General features: G+C 35.1%; 2 long non-coding RNA genes across 8 annotated transcripts in view; one reads left to right on the forward strand and one right to left on the reverse strand.

Moving 5' to 3' along the window:
- The window catches only part of LOC105465074 (uncharacterized), a 234,945-nt gene that overhangs the window by 110,633 nt on the left and 106,511 nt on the right, over nt 1–17,801 (forward strand). For all 7 annotated transcript variants that reach the window (XR_011611745.1, XR_011611740.1, XR_011611741.1 and 4 more), the window contains 3 exons: nt 12,418–12,615; nt 12,757–12,866; nt 15,542–15,597. This is a non-coding gene — a long non-coding RNA (uncharacterized lncRNA). The remainder of the gene's footprint in view (nt 1–12,417; nt 12,616–12,756; nt 12,867–15,541; nt 15,598–17,801) is intronic.
- On the reverse strand, nt 10,502–14,020 carry LOC139357855 (uncharacterized). Its single transcript, XR_011611746.1, has 2 exons — nt 13,464–14,020; nt 10,502–13,359 (listed from the first exon to the last, which is right to left on the reverse strand). It is a non-coding gene; the product is annotated as an uncharacterized lncRNA (long non-coding RNA).

Raw genomic sequence — 17,801 nt, forward strand, 5'->3', positions numbered from 1 at the left:
GGGTAAATACTCCCATTACAAAAGGAAGATATCAACCAAAACAAATGGGCTACAGTCCAGGCCTCATGCAACTCCAAAAACCCAGCAGGGCAGTCATAAAATCTTAAATCTCCAAAATAATCTTCTTTGACTCCATGTTTCACATCCAGGGCACACTGAATGCAAGGAATGCGCTCCCATATATGTGGGCAGCTCCGCCCATATATCTCTGCAGGGGCTCAACTCCCATGGCTGCTCTCAAGGGCTGGCATTGAATGCCTGCAGCTTTTCCAGGTGCACAATGCAAGCGGTCAGTGGATCTAGCATTCTGGTGGACATTGGCCCTCTTCTCACAGCTTCACTAGGCAGTAGTCCAGTGGGGACTCTGTGTGGGGGCTCCAACCCCAACTTTTTCCTCTCTACTGCCCTATTAGAAGTTCTCCATGAGAGCTCTCCCCCTGAAGCCAACTTCTGCCTGGACATCCAGACTTTTCCACACATCCTCTGAAATCTAGGCAGAGACTCCCAATCTTTTGCCTTCTGCACACCTGCAGGCCCAACACCATATGGAAGTAACCAAGGTGTGGGGCTTGTATCCTCTGAAACAACAGCCCAAGCTACACCTTGGCCACATCTAATCACTGCTGGAACTGGAGCAGCTGGGATGCAGGGCACCATGTCCTGAGGCTGCACAGAGCAGCTGGGCCCTAGATATGGTCCACAAAACTATTTTTCTGTCCTAGGCTTTCAGGCCTGTTATGGGAGGGGCCTCCATGAAGATCTCTAGAATGCCATGAAGATATTTTCCCCATTGCTTTGGCTATTAACATTCTGCTTCTCATTACTTATGCAAACATCTGCATAGGGCTTGAATTTCTCCTCAGAAAATGGATGGTTGGGCTGCATATATTTCAAAGTTTTATGCTCTGCTTCCCTTTTAAATATATGTTCCAATTTCAGGCCATCTCTTTCTTCACACATATGAGCATACACTTTTAGAAACAACCAGATCATGTTTTGAATGCTTTGCTGCTTAGACATTTATTCCACCAGATACCCTAAATTATCTCTCTCAAGTTCAAAGTTCCACAGATTTTTATGGCAGTGGCAAAATACCCCCAGTCTCTTTGCTAAAGCATAGCAAGAGTCCCCTTTGCTTTTGTTCCCAACAAATACTTCCTCTCCATCTGAGACCAGTTCAGCCTGGACTTTTTGGTCAAAACCATTCAACAAGTCTCTAGGAAGCTCCAAATAGTTTCAACATCTGCCTATTACCCAGTTCTAAAATCACTTCCACATTTTCAGGTATCTTTATAGCAATGCCCCAATCCCAGTACCAATTCTCTACATTAGTCCCTTTTCACACTGCCATAAAGACATACCCAAGACTGAGTAATTTATGAAGAAAGAGGTTTAATTCACTCACAGTTATACAGGCTTAACAGGAAGCATGATTGGGAGGCCTCAGGAAACTTACAATCATGGAGGAAGGCAAAGGGGAAGCAAGCACTTCTTACCATGACAGAGCAGGATAGAGAGAGAGAGCAAAAGAGGAAGTGCCACACACTTTTAAACCATCAGAGCTCATGAGAACTCACTCTCTATCTGAGAACAGCAAGGAAGAAATTCACCCCCATGATCCAATCACTTCCTACCAGGCCCTTCCTTCATTCAACATGAGATTTGAGCAGGGACACAAATCCAAATCATATTGTCAGGTAAAATATATTACAAGTCAAAGACAATGAAAAGAGACAAAGAAAGTTACCGAAATAATGGTAAATGGGTCATTTCAGCAAGATAATATAACAAGTATAAATTTATATGCACTCAACAGCAGAGGACCCAAATAATTAAAACAAACATTACTCGATCTAAAGGAAGGAAAAGTCTGCGATAGAGTAATAGTAGGGGAATTCAACACCCCACAGTCAGTAATAGATTACAGAAATTCAGCAAAGAAGCACTGGAGTTAAACTACACACTAAAACAAATGAACCCATCATTTATGAAACATTTCAACCAACTGCTTCAGAATTGACATTCTTCTCATTAGCATAGGAAATAGCCTTCAGAATAAACCATATGTTAAGGCACAAAACAAGTTTCAACAAGTTTAACAATATCAAAATTAAATCAAACATCTTTTTAGACCGAAATGTAGTAACACTAGAAATCAATAACAAGAGGAACTTTGGAAACTATAGAAACACATGGAATTTGAAAAAAAAAAATCCCCTGAACAACTATTGGGTCAATTAAGAAGTTAAAAAGAAAATTTTAAAGAATTTTGAAACAAATGAAAATGGAAACCCAACATACAAAAATCTATGAGATACAGAAAAAGCAGTAATAAGAAGGAAGTTTATAGCAATAAATGTCTACATCAAAAAAGTTAAAAGCCTACAAATAAACAACCTAATGATGCACCTCAAAGAACTAGAACAGCAAAGACAAACCAACTCAAAGTTAGTGGAATAAAGTAAACAACAAAAGTCAGAACAGAAATAATTATACTTGAAAATTTAAAAGTCCAAAGATTGACAAAACAAAAAGTTATGGTTTTTGGAATAAACAAAACTGACAAACTACTAGTGACACTAGTAACCAAAGAGAGAAGACCCCAGTAAATAAAACTAGAAATAAAAACAAAGACATAACAACTGATATGACAGACATACAAATGCTCATTAGAGTCTATCATGAACAGCTGTACACCAACAATTTGGAAAACTGAACAAATCAAACATTTCTAGACATATGCTATCTACCAAGATTGCAGCATGAAGAAATGGAAAACCTCAGCAGACCAATAATGACTACCCAAATCAAAGTAGTAATAAAAAGTCTCACATGAGGAAAGCTCCAATGAAATTTGGTGGCTTTACTCCTGAATTCTACCAAACATTTAATGAAGAAATAATACAAATTCTGTTAAAACTAAAAAAATTTAAATGGGGTAGATACCTTGAAATTCATACTAGGAGCCCCAGCATTACCCTGATATCAAAAGTAGTCAAGGATGCAACAAAAGTAGAAAACTGTAGACCAATATCCCTGGTGTATACACATACAAAATTCCTCAACAACATACTATCAAACTGAACACAACACATTAAAAATGTGGGATTCCTCTCAGTGATGCAAGGTGGTTCACCATATGCAAATTAATACACACGACACAGCGCATTAACAGAATCCAGAACAAAAACCATAGATGATTTCAATAGATAAAATAGATGATTTAAATGTCAAAAAAGCATTTGATAAATTTAACATATCTTTATGATAAAAACTCTTAATCTGAGTATAGAAGGAACACACTTCAAAACAATAAAGGCCATATATAACAAACATATAACTACCTCATACCAAATGGGGAAAAGTGGAAAGTCTTCCTCTAAGATCTAGAACAAGACAATGATATTCGCCTTTTGTAACTTTAATTAAATAGAGCACTGGAAATCTTTGCTAAAACAATTAGGCAAGAGAAAAAATAAAAAGGCGTAAAAAATTGGAAAGAAATAAGTCCAAATATGTTTGTTTGCAGATGATGTAATCTTATATTTAAGATCCTAGCAAAAAAGAATGAATGAATGAATTCAGCAAAGTTGTTACATACAAAATCAGCAGCACTTTCATATGCTAACAGTGAATAATCTCAAAAAGAAATCCCTATAGTTGGATGGTTTTGCCCCCAAACTTCATGTTGAAATTTGATCCCCTATGTTGCAGGTGGAGTCCAATATGAAGAGTTTGGGTCATGGGGGTTGATTCCTCATGTGTCTTGGTGCTGTCTTCATGGTAATGAATGAGTCTTGCTCTATTATTTCCCATGAAAACTGGTTGTTAAAAACAAGCTGACATTTCCTCCCTCTCTCTCACTTCCATGCTTACCATGCAATCTCTGTATACCAGTTCTCCTTCACCTTCCACCATCAATGAAAGAAGCTGGAGGCCCTCACCAGAAGCTATGTTGGCACAATCGTTTTTATTCAGCCTGTAAAACTCTGAGTCAAATAAAACTTTTTTTTTTTTGTATAAGCTTCTTAGCCTCAGACATTTCTTTATAGCAACACAAATGAACTATGACAGAACATTGGTAACAAAGAGTACGGCATTACTGTAAAGATACCTGAAAATGTGGAAGTAGCTTTGAAACTGAGTTAATGGGTAGAGGTTAGAAAAGTTTTGAGGACTCAGAAGAGCAGAGAAAGTTTGGAAATTCTTAAAGACTGGTTAGGTGACTGTGATTAAAAAATGTAGATAGCATATACACAGTGAAGGCCTTGCTGATGAGGTCACAGATTGAAATGAGGAATTTATTGGAAACCGGAGCCAAGGTCACCCATATTTTTCCATAGCAAAGAACTTGGATGCATCGTGTTCATGCTCTGGGGCTTTGTGGAGGGGTAAACTTATGACCCAGGGTATCTGTCAGAAGAAGTTTCAAAGCAGCAAAACCTTCAAGAAGTGGTTTTCCTGTTTTTAATAGCTTATGATCAGATAAAGTAGGAAAGCAAAAGCCTGAAAGTGAAATTTATTATTAAAAAGGAAATAAAGTGCAAAATATCAGAAAATTTGCAGCCTGGACATGTGGTAAGAAAGGAAAAAGCATTTTCAGGAAAGAAGTTCAAGGGTGCTGCACAGCAATTACTTGCTAGAGAGATTAGCACAACTAAAAGGGAGTCAGGTGCTAATAGTAAAGAAAATGGGGAGAAAGCCCCCCAGGATATTTCAGAAATCTCCTAGACTACTTCCCGCATCACAGTCCCAGAGGTCTAGGAAGACAACATAATTTGGGGGGCCAGGTTGAGGTACCACTGACTGGTGCCATTTCAAGACAGTGCCCCATGTATCCTAGACATTCTGGCTCCAGCCACAGCTCACAGGGTGCCAGGTACTGTTTGGGCTGCCATTCCAGAAAGCATAAGCCATAAGCCTTTGAAACTTCCATTTGGTGTAAAAATACAAAAATTAGCCAGGCGTGGTGGCGTGTCCCTGTAATCCTAGCTACTCAGGAGGTTGAGGCAGGAGAATCGCTTGAACCCGTGAGGCACAGATTGCAGTGAGTCAAGATTGTGCCACTGCACTCCAGCCTGGGTGACACAGCAAGACTTTGTCTCTAAAGAAACAAACAAACAAAAACATGCCAATGCAGTTGATATAAGGATCAGTTTTTAAGGGCATGATATTAATTTTAAAACATCAATATTGATCACCAGAGAAAGTATAAAATTTAAGAAATTTGTATTTAGCCATCATAAAATTGAGTCAGTTACTTTGTTTTCAAAGCAATATATTTTCACTGGAAAAAATTGAGCCCACCATTCAAGCACTGGGCATATGTTGATTTAGGCATATAGACTCTGACTTATATAAAACTAAATATAATACAAACCAGAAGCCCAAAACCCCCAAATTATAAATAGCACTGTATGCACAGATGGAATAAAGAAGTCCCAAGATTTTCTAAATTCTTCACTTGATCTTAGCCAAAAGGCCGAGAAGCAATACGATTTTCTAAATTCTTAAACTGATTTTGTCTTGAACTTTCCATCAAGATCTGAGGAAAGATAAAGTTAATAGTAAACAAACAAAAAGTAAAGCCAATTTAAGATAACAATATAACAAGAATTATTCAATACTGGAAAAAAATAAATAATGGATACCATATAAGGAAAATGTTCAACTTCATTAAAAATTTAGAAATAACAAAAGTCAAATTTAAAGTACCATATGTATATATGTGTGTGTGTATATATATATAGTTGAAGTGCTATATACATAGCACTTTAAAGTCTAATAAATACCCTCTTTAACCTACAAATTAGCCATCAGAGCAAGAGAAGGCTGAGATGATCACTTTGATACACTGCTTACAAGAGTGTAAATTTGTGTAATCTTTGAATAGCAGTTTTACAGTCAAATACCTCAAAATGCTTTATTACCTCTGCCCTAGTTACTTTTACATCCAACATGAGAAAATAATTCAAGTGAAACATAATGAATAATAGCATTATGTTTTTGTTTGTAATAGTAAAACAATGAAAGTATCCAACAAGAACAGAATGCTTACTTTAATTGTTGTACTTGCATTAAGAATTTTAATCAACCATTAAAAATTATGTTTATTCAGGGGTAGTTAGAATATGAGAAAGTACTTATGAAATTAATAATACAGATAAAATTATATAAAACTATGATCCCAGCTATAAGCAAATATCTCCCCTGACTTCTGGCAGAAACAATACAGAACATTTCTAAAGGAAGATATTCCCAATTCAGACCCATTGGCTCGCCCATCGATTAATTCAATAAAATATGAACTTAAAAAAATTGAAAAATGCAGGAGATAACCATTTACTCTCTGTCAGAGTCAGAAACAGCAACAGATTTCGGTTTTTAAGAACTGACGTATATAAAGGGTAGAAATTAGTATCTTTGAAGAAACAATAGAGGAAAGAAATGATGGCTAACAGGTAAGGATCCATTGAAAATAATTATTTTAAGTTGAAAACACAAGCTGTAGGGTCCCCTAGTCCTTCCCACTTTCTTTCTGTGTCCTAAGAAACACCGAATGCCTTAAGCACTGTGTGACTTCGCCAGCTGCCCCCTTTTCCTGTCAGGCTTGAACCCAAGCTGGCGCCTTGAACCAAGTGATAAAGATATTTAGGATGTTGATCAAAACACTTAAAGAAACCGGCCTGTGCCCTGAGCCAAGTTCTTTAAGCTTGCGTATAAACTCCATACCCTGACGCCATTGCTGCAGACATACTGGGGAAGAGCATCCCCTTCTCCTTGTCTGCCTGGGGATATGCTGCAGTACTTTGTGAGCTCGTCTAATACATACTTTGCATTGGTCACCCTGCAGTTTACTGCTTCTTTCTTTAGAATCCCAAAGAACTCCCTTGTGAGAACTTCATTGCTGCAGCATTTGGAGCAACTCAGTTGGGGGTCAGCTAAAATAAGACAGAACCAAATAGAATCTCTAGAATAAAAACATGTATGATACACACAAAGACAATAGTATATAATACACAATAGAACTGAATGAATATTTAAATATTTCTAAAGAATTGATAAACTAAGTGACAGAGCTGAATGGTAGGTGCCATTTTTTTTCTCAGGATAAAACTTTAATTCTAACAATCTACATTCTTTATATAGTAAGTCCTCACTTAATGTTGATAGGTTTGTGGAAACTTGAAGGGCATATGGAAAGCCTGACAGGCTAATTGGTATAACAAGAGTTATGTTCCTATGGCATATTTATGGTCACAAAAACATCACCAACTTGTAAATAATGACCAAATAACTTCTAATATTAAACCTCAAAATAAATGTGAGCTATACATGTATCTAAGAAAGATGAATAAAAGTATCAGTATAAAAGCACATAAGGTAATGATTTACCTGCTTATTCCAGTTCAGGGTTGCAGGTGACCTGAGCTTCTCCCTGCAGCTTAGGACACCAGATAGGAAGCAACCATCCCTAGACAGGTAGTATCACCAGGTGCACTCACAGACACCCCCACACTCACTCCGACTGGGACCATTAGATCCTCCAGTGAACTGAATGTGCATAACTTTGGAATGTTGGGGAAACCTGGGTACCCAGAAAAAAGCCCATCCAGACATGGGGGAAAACTTGCAGACTCCACCCAGACAGTGAACCCTAGTGGGAATACACACACACACACACACTCACACGCACACACATAAACATATATATACTTTTTTTCTCATCAGTGTTATAAGGAAACAATGTTGAATGAAATGACTGTTATTCAAAGACCTGCTGTACCTGAATCTGCAAACAGAGAATTGAATTTTGCAAACATTCAATCAAGCAGGATTGGCTATATTTGGAATCAACTGAATATATTCTGAAAAAGTCCTTTCTTTGTTCCTGATGATCTTATTTCAGAACTTCTCCTACTCAAGTGCTGTGGGCAGAACTGATATGATATGATAGCTGTTCTATTTATATTGGTGATCTACACTAACGTACTCTCATTGCTTGGGACCTTGTTTTGAGCCATCATAAATGTCCAAATTGATTCCGTCAAAGTATGCCTTTAGAGGACTTCATTGTGACCGCTGCATAGAATGTGAAAATTCACAAATATTATCCTTGTAAACCCTAACACTATGGGGTTGGAATATGTGTAACAGGTCTGTAGTGTAAGCAGCCACCTTAAACCCAGCTAGTTTTGGTGGTTGTTTGGAAATGCAGATCTGCAAAAGACATAACAAGTACTTCTTCAGTTTTTTTTTTTTTTTACATGTTCAATAGAATCATTGAATGAAATATTCAAATGATTTAGAATAGACTTGACAAATGGTGTTAACCTTTCAAAAATATTTTTTGAACTAATGAATAGCATTTTCTGAGCCTAAAGGCAGCATTAATTCAGACTTTGGTAATGAAAAAATATATATAATAGAAGAAAAAGTCGACATTTATTGAGTATATCCTGTGTGCCAAGAACTGTGACATTTGTTCTACAAAGGTTGTTTTATTTTAACTTTACAATGACCTTAGAGCTAATATTATTGAATAAATAAGAAAATCAAGTCTTAGAGGCTAATAATGTAATAAGTCACAAAAAGAACTGGAGTTCATGGCTTCAATACAGGATTATGAGATGTTACAGCATATGTCTCTTCTTATACAATACACGTACCTACAATTTTAATACAATTCATAAGCCCTTTATAATCATCTTTTTAAAAACTTAACAATATAGTGTATTTCATTTTTTCCTTATCTTTTTGTGTTTTATGATCAAATTGAATTTGCTTTTATATTTCATTTGTTTTATTTTTACAATTTTACAATTAAATTATTCTAAGTTTTACAAAGAAGAGATTATTGCAAAGGCATATGAAACCTTCAGATACTAGAAAAAGGGGAAATACGTCCCAACTAATCTGAAGACTTTGGTGTAGTAGTTATGCCAAATCAGTGATTAGAGTAAGATAAAGTAGTACATCAATCTAAGCATATACATAGACAATTCTAAACAAAAATATAATATTGTATATATATTAAAAAATCATGTTGAATTTATCTGAGAAAGTCAAGGATGATTTTACACGAGCAAAACTAAAACTAAAACCTGTATAATTGTCTACATAAATGCACAACAATGATTTAGTAAATGTCAACTTTAATTTGGGACAAAAATTCAAGAAAATCTAGGCAAATCATGAAGTCTTCTTAATCTGATAAAAATGATACTTAGAAAATCAAATTTGAGTAAGCATTATTCTAAATAGAAAATAACACAATATTACATTTAAAAACAGGAACTAATCAGAATGCCCCCAAATCTATTTTTATTCCATATCGTACAGGATATTTTGGTCATTATATTAAGGCAAAAATTAATTCAAAGAATAACTTTATTAAAAGAATAAATAAAATTACTACCTACAATGTCATTTTAAAATACCAGTGTTTTGAACAAGAAATTCTATTGCTGGGATTATTTTCTCTAGGTGCTCTTGAATATCTGCAAATAAATATCTGATCAAAGATTATCATTTTAGCGTTGCTCATGGTAGTGAAAAATTGAGAACAATGTATTAACAAATTATAATTAATAGAGAATTTGGAAAGTAATACTGTTTTATATTGAATCAGAAAAACAAATGAAAGGATTAAATGAGCAGGTTGCTTACAAATTAATTCACACAGTATCATCTATCAAATGCATTCATGTGTGTTTGTGTGTGCACAGATGTGAATGTATAAGATGGGGAATAGTTAAATACATTGAACAATATTAGCTGCAATTTTAACAATAAGTAGCTCCAAATATAGTAACACAAAATGTCTCCAAGATATTAAGTCGGGAAGAAAACATAATAAGCTTATAAAGCATGGACACAGTTACGTAAGAATGTTAACTAAAAATTGTCGATATTCAGATATGCTTATATGAATTTTTATGCACAGGAAAACACTGCATCATCAGCAGTGTTTACTGCTAAAGGGATGAGGAGTTGAGAGAGAATGATATGTTTCAATAACTCCAGTATCAAAATTTTATTATTTAGTTTTTTATGAGTATTAAGGAAATTTTTAAAAACTAATTAAAATAAAATGTGCTATATTATCTCTTATAGAATAAAATAACATATAGGAAAAAGGCTAAATTTTTACTGTTTTCTGGTTGAAAATACATAATTTCAAGAAGTCCTTGTTTTTCCATGAATCCAAATGCTTCCTTTTTTTTTTTTTAAATATACCACAAAATTATTTTAACCTGTTTCCTCCAGAGTTTGGCACTTCCAGTTGACATTAATCTCCTCTGTGTATGTCCTTCTTCAGCTTGAGAGGCTCCAAGGAGATCGAGAGAAAAGACTAACAGGCAGCTCAAGGCTTGTGCAGAGTTTGAGATTTTACCTTTCTGGAAGCCATAACATCCCCGGGTCACAAATAAAGGACTATTACAGCAATAGCAGTAGCATGTGAATTAGCATCTGCTTGTACCATTTCACCGTGTCCAACTTCTTTTTTTTTTTTTTTTTTTTTTTTTGAGACGGAGTTTTGCTCTTGTTGCCCAGGCTGTAGTGCAATGGCATGATCTCAGGTCACCGCAATCTCCGCCTCCTGGGTTCAAGCGACTCTTTTGCCTCAGCCTCCCGAGTAGCTGGGATTACAGGCATGTGCCACCACACCTGGGTAATTTTGTATTTTTAGTAGAGACGGGTTTTCTCCATGTTGGTCAGGCTGGTGTCTAACTCCCGACCTCAGGTGATCCGTCCGCCTCAGCCCCTAAAAGTGCTGGAATTACAGGCATGAGCCACTGCGCCCGGCAGGCTGTGTCCGACTTCCTACTAGGAAATGCAAACAGAGTCAAATGACATCTGAACATACAGTGAATTGCATTACAGAAGAAGAACTCTGAGCTCAGAATATAAATATGTTATAAAAGGTCAGTAAGCAAGGCTGAACACTGCTCCAGAGAGAAACACTATTTCTATCTGCCAAACTTGTTTATTACAAAATAAATAAATAAATAAATAAAGCTTGAAAAGATAGTCCAGAACTGAAAAACAAAATGAAACAAAACAACAGTCATTGCCTGTGCTTGCAAGACAAACGTGCCTAAATGCAAAATGTCAAAAGACATATAAAGGTTGTTTGGATAAGTCACTATCGAACACTGTTGCAAGGGTCTTTCATATAACTAATCTGTAGAGTCACATTTATCATAAGTAAATGCCTTATACTATTTAATTGGGTGATCTTTGATAGTATGTTAACAGAGGTTTAAGAATATGTAGAGCAGAAACCTAATTATGTAAAGTCTTAGTGGTAGGGAAGAAAAAAGTATTACAATTTAAGATGAGGGACAATCTACTTCTAGTGGAAATTGTCAAATAAAAAAAAAACATTGTAAGACAATATTCCAAAATAGAAATAGAAAGATATTTGGGGAAAGTAGGTTACATTCCCCCTACATATTGTGAGACTACATTAAGAAATTAAGTTGAAAAGTGTTTAGTAAAATTAAACTAAAGATATTTTTAACTCGTTTTTCCTTTCTCCTTGGAAATTCAGTTGATTTCAAACATGCACTAAAGGAGAGAGGTATTTTTTTTCCATGGAGAAACCCAAAAGGCACCAACTTGACCAAGTGATCAAGGTTAAGGTCAATGCATCACTGCTTATTGACATCAAGTAACTCCTATTGGACACACTAAGAAAGACACATCACTTCTGTGTTCTTGCCAAAAAGGCATATGCTTAATCTAACGATGAAAATGCATCAGACAAATCTAAATTGTACAAAACAACAGACCAGTTTTCTCCAAAAGTGTCAAGGTCATGAAAGGCAGGGAAAGATTCAGAAACTGTCACAGGTTGGAGAAAACTAGGTGGAAGCAATAATATGGAATGCTGGATTGGATCCTGAAAGAGAAAAATGTATGACTATATAAGTTAGTGAATACTGAATAAAGAATGCATTTTAGTTACTAATATGCACTCATATTTAATTCTTAGTTCTGTTAATTGTATTGTGGCTAAATAAATGTCAACATTACAGGAAGTGGGTGAGAAGCATATAGGGACGCTCCTTACTCTTTTTTTATAGTTTTTGTTTTCCTTTCTTCTGTAAGTCTAAAAAAAAATTAAGTATATGAAACCAGAACAAAAATATGAAAAATAAACCACTTTTTACATATATACCAGTCTTATGTATACTGAGGCATTATAGTAGATTATTAATTTAATGGATGCCCCCAATGAGTCATACCTTCCTGTATCCATACTTTTACACATTGACTAAGGTTTTGGCCATGTGATTTGGCTTGGCCAATGACAAAAAAAAAAAAAAAATGAGGCAAGTAGAAAATTAATAAGCACCTAAGCATCAGGATTTGCTTCTAGAATGCTGTTACTGCTATATTCTCCTACAGGCTAACCTGCTGGCTGGGCCAATGAAAGAAGAATAAGTCATCCAAACAGCAGCCACAACTAACCCACCAGAAATGTGAGTGAGACTTTTGTGGGTCATCCAGCCCCAGTCAAGCTACCAGATACCTAAAACTATAAAAGAGACAAAAGACAAGACCAGCAGAAATACCAGCCAGATGATCCACAAATATTGCAAAAGTGTGAGCAAATAACTCATTGTTTTAAACTGTAGATATAGATGTTATTTCTTGTGAAAACTACTCAACTGTGTACCTACTTTGGTGTTTCTTCTCTATGCTGAATAAAGTGAATGTAACAAGCAATATTTTCTCTTTAAACAGGTATGCATCAGTTGTAGTCTAACATAACTAATGTCAGAATAATAGCCATGGCCTCTTACATAACTTGTATGCACAAGGAGTTTCTGTTCTCTACTTCTGTCAAAAAGAAGGTGAGTAGTATCACTAAGCAATGGATTACTTCTTATAGGTGTCTGTTCATGTAGGAGGAAATAGTTCATCACTGTGAATGAGAAACGGACAGTGTCTGTTTGACTATTGTCTGCTTGTACTGACAGATGTTCTACTTTATTCAGTACAAACCTCTGGCTATAAAAGGAATGGTAATTTAATGGAATATTCAAAGTTGTTGCTTAAAGGTGTGACCTTTTACCGGGCGCAGTGACTCACGCCTATAATCCCAGCACTTTGGGAGGCCAAGGCGGATGGATCACCTGAGGTCAGGAGTTTGAGACCAGCCTGATCAACATAGAGAAACCCGTTCTCTACTAAAAGTACAAAATTGGCTGGGAGTGATGGTGCATGCCTGTAATCCCAGCTACTCAGAAGGCTGAGGCAGGAGAATCGCTTGAACCCAGGAGGTGGAGGTTGTGGCAAGCTGAGATCGCGCCATTGCACTCTAGCCTGGGCAATGAGAGCAAAACTCTGTCAAAAGAAGAAGAAGAAAAAAAAACAGATTAAGGCATATCTTAATATTTCGGTCAATTATTTTCTCTGGATTTATAAAATCTCTGAAGTGTAACACCTACGTAAAAGTGTTTCTGAAGCTTCAGTCTCTTCTTACAATTGTTGTGCAAAATGCTTCTGACAGGCTCTGATTCAAGGTAATAATGATGTTTCTGAAAGGAAGCAGAGACAGCTCCTATCTTCTGAGTACAACTTTAAGGTATTCCTATTGTTGCTCTTTTAACCCCATGTCTTTATTGATCAATGTCAGTCTTCATTAGCTCCTCTTTGCCAGGAACTCTTAGATTCCCCTGAAGCCCACAGTTCAAGAAGAAGACTGCAGGTGCTTCCATCATAAGTCATTCTGTCTTCTCCTAAGGACACAGATAATTAGACATTGGACACTTCCTTGGCGCGTTCTTAATATATGTTTTTTAATTACCAACTACTCTTCTTCCTTTCCTTTTAAATGTGTTTTTGCTTTGAGGGATGCTGCCATGCTGATACAGATAATGAATTGTAAAGAATTCTTTTGTTTTTCAAGGTGATGTTTCAAATACTTCACTCTTTTGATGAAAAAAAATTGTTTGATAAAAATGTAAAAAGAATAGAAGTGAAAAACAAATTCATAATTATTCACAGATGATATATATTAAAAATTCCAAATCTATTGATACATTATTATAATTAAGATGCAAATTTACCAAAATTCTTAAGTGCGATATTAATATACATAAATATATCAACAGTATTTACTATAAACTATCAACAACAATTTGGAAAATGCAATACTCAATGATGCCATTTATAATAGCTTCAAAGATTATCAAATGCAAAGCTACATTGAAACACTATTACATTAGAATTTAGAAAACATTAGAATTTAGAAAAATATAACATCAAATGTTGTTAAAGGTTAGGAACAACCAGAACTCTCATACATTTTTGATTGGAGATAAAGTGTCAGAACTAATTGGGAAATCTGTGAAATCACTTAGATATTTAATTACACCTTTGTTGCCATATATTATGCTATTATCTTGAACTGTATTTTGCACTTTTTTTGTAGATTAGTGTTTTACTTGTCTAAGTATTGTACTATCAAATAGAGAATGTCAATTTCTAAAAGAAGGGGCTCCATGTGGTACTTATTCATGTTCCTGATGGTACCTCATATTGTCAGGGTCTCATTCATAGGGTTCTTTGAAACGATGTCAGGTGAATCTTTGAACATACAAAATATGAATTATTAACTAAGGAGGAGTATCTGGTCACTGACTACACTATTTTAACCCCCTAGCTAATATAATCTAGCAGCAGTGTAAAGAAAAATGTTGCATCATATGACCCAGGGTTTGAGACCTATAGATTCTGTGTGAAATTAGATTAATTCTCTTAGCTTTTCTGCATCTCTGAATCGTCATAGAATCAAGAAGATTATAAAATCTCAGATTGTGATAGTGATGATAAAATAAGATAATGTTTATGAACTAAACCAAAAATCACAGTATTAGACAAATGCAATAAAAATATAAGTTATTGCTTATTAGGGCACACGGCACTGCTGTTTTACAGAGACTATACAGAGCTAATATAAAAATTTTAAGTGTCAGAATTTGTTAACTTAAAAGAGTTAATATTCATTAATTTTTATTATAATGCTCATTCAAATCACTTAGATAATTTGCTTCTCTTAATTCAAAGAAGCAATATATGACAAGAGAGGACACTGAGGAGAGCTGTTTATGAGACTCCTTTTTCTATTAAGTCCACACAGGTCTTGGGAAAGTCTGACATTACTGGACAACAATTTCAGCTTCTGTACAATGAGATGGTTAGGCCAGACGTCATTTCTTAATTTATTTCTTATTTAACATTTTTTGATACTTAGGAAAGAGCGGAGACACTAATCAATTTATTTTCTGCCATTTTTTCTCTTTAATTATCTCTCTGTTTCCTAACTTCCCTTCCCCCATACGAATGTAAATTACATTGGGTCCTGAATATTCCTTTTAGCACTGGTCATTTCTTCCACTCAATAGGGGAATGAGTGGTCCCCACAGTCAGAATATAAGGAAGAGAAAATAGTGTTCCTAGTATTTAGAATTAGAAATATAATTATCATACAAATGTAATTTCCAACACTCTCATTATTTTCTAGGTGTAAGTACATTGTCAGAAGAAAGAGCTGTCATCCAGGAACTGGAGGACATTATGGTAAGTGAAATAAGCCAGGAACAGAAAGTTAAAAACAACATGTTCTCACTCATATGTAGAAGCTAAAAAAAGTTGATCTCATAGAAGTAAAAAGTAGAACAGAAGATATGAGATGCTGGGAAGGGGAAGCTAGGGGATAGGGAGAGATTTGTTAGAAGTTATAAAATTACAGCCAAATAGGAGGAATGAATTCTAGTGTTCTACACTAGAATTCATTGTAGGATGATCATTGTAGGATGATCATCGTTAACAATAATATATAGTTTCTAATAGCTAGAAGGAAAATATTGAATGTTCCCAACACAAATAAATGACAAATATTTGAGATGATGGATATGCTAATTGCCCTTATCAGATCAATATACATTACATTATTGAAACATCACTGTGTAACTCATGAATATGTACAATTATTATTTGTTAATTTAAAAATTAAATTTTAAAACAGGAAATTTTTAAAAAAGAAAAAATTGCCATCAATTTCCAAAGCCCAAATTCTGCACTATTGTATGGGGTGTGTAAATATATATAAATATATATACACATATATAAATATATAGTTACATATATTTATAATTTATATATTATATAGTATATGTTTATATAAAAATATATACTTATATATAATATAAAATATATCTGTACACTCATATAGGGAAATATATAATTATATATCCACACTCCTATGAGGAAATCATATTTTAGGTTGAAACCACTAATTAACAAGTAAGTAATTTGCTCAGAAGTTTCCAGCTACATAAGCTACCACCGGCTTTCTGACAAACACAAAAATATACACAAGAAAAAAAAGCAAAGCAGCTTTATTGGTATTTTCTTACAAGCACTATTAAGGATGGATTAATATGCTGCTAGAATATGATGCTGTGAGCAAAAAATTTTTGTGAAATTCTTTTTAACTATTCACATTCAAAAATGAATTGAAACTCATACTATTTACCAAAAAGTGGCAAATAAGAGAACAACCGTTCACACAAGTAAATTGCACCCTAATGAATTTTAATAGATAAGTATATTTGATGTATAAGAATGCTTGTGATTTTTGAACATTGATCTTGTATACTGAGACTTTGCTGAAGTTGGTTATCAGCTGAAGGAGATTTGGGGCTGAGACGATGGGGTTTTCTAAATATACAGTCATGTCATCTGCAAACAGTGACAGATTGACTTCCTCTTTTCCTAATTGGATATCCTTTATTTCTTTATCTTGCTTGATTGCCCTGGCCAGAACTTCCAACACTATGTTGAATAGGAGTGGTGAGAGAGGGCATCCCTGTCTTGTGCCAGTTTTCAAGGGGAATGCTTCCAGTTTTTGCCCATTCAGTATGATAATTGGCTGTGGTTCTGTCATAAATAGCTCTCATTATTTTGAGATACGTCCCTTCAATACCAAATTTATTGAGAGTTTTTAGCATGAAGCGCTGCTGAATTTTGTCAAAGGCCTATTCTGCATCTATTGAGATAATCATGTGTTTTTTGTCTTTGGTTCTGTTTATATGATGGATTACGTTTACTGATTTGTGTATGTTGAACCAGCCTTGCATCCCAGGGATGAAGCCCACTTGGTCATGGTGGATAAGCTTTTTGATGTGCTGCTGGATTTGGTTTGCCAGTATTTTATTGAGAATTTTTGTATCGATGTTCATCAGGGATATTGGTCTAAAATTTTCTTTTTTTGTTGTATCTCTGCCAGGCTTTGGTATCAGGATGATGTTGGCCTCATAAAATGAGTTAGGGAGGATTCCTTCTTTTTCTATTGATTGGAATAGTTTCAGAAGGAATGGTACCAGCTCCTCCTTGTACCTCTGGTAGAATTCGGCTGTGAATCCATCTGGTCCTGGACTTTTTTTGGTTGGTAGGCTATTAATTATTGCCTCAGTTTCAGAACCTGTTATTGGTCTACTCAGGGATTCAGCTTCTTCCTAGTTTAGTCTTGGGAGAGTGTAAGTGTCCAGGAATTTATCCATTTCTTCTAGATTTTCTAGTTTATTGGTGTAGAGGTGTTTATAGTATTCTCTGATGGTAGTTTGTATTTCTGTGGGGTGGGGTGCTAAGTACAAAAATGTGTTTGTGATAACACATGTATTTTTCCTTCATGCATATAAGTTTGAAACAAATTTGAAGACCAAAGTTCCTCTTCATGTATAGAAACTAGAACCTGTTAACTGGATACCTAATTTTTAACA

The sequence above is a fragment of the Macaca nemestrina genome, chromosome 13 (genome assembly GCF_043159975.1).
Source record: "Macaca nemestrina isolate mMacNem1 chromosome 13, mMacNem.hap1, whole genome shotgun sequence".
Lineage (NCBI taxonomy): Eukaryota > Metazoa > Chordata > Mammalia > Primates > Cercopithecidae > Macaca > Macaca nemestrina.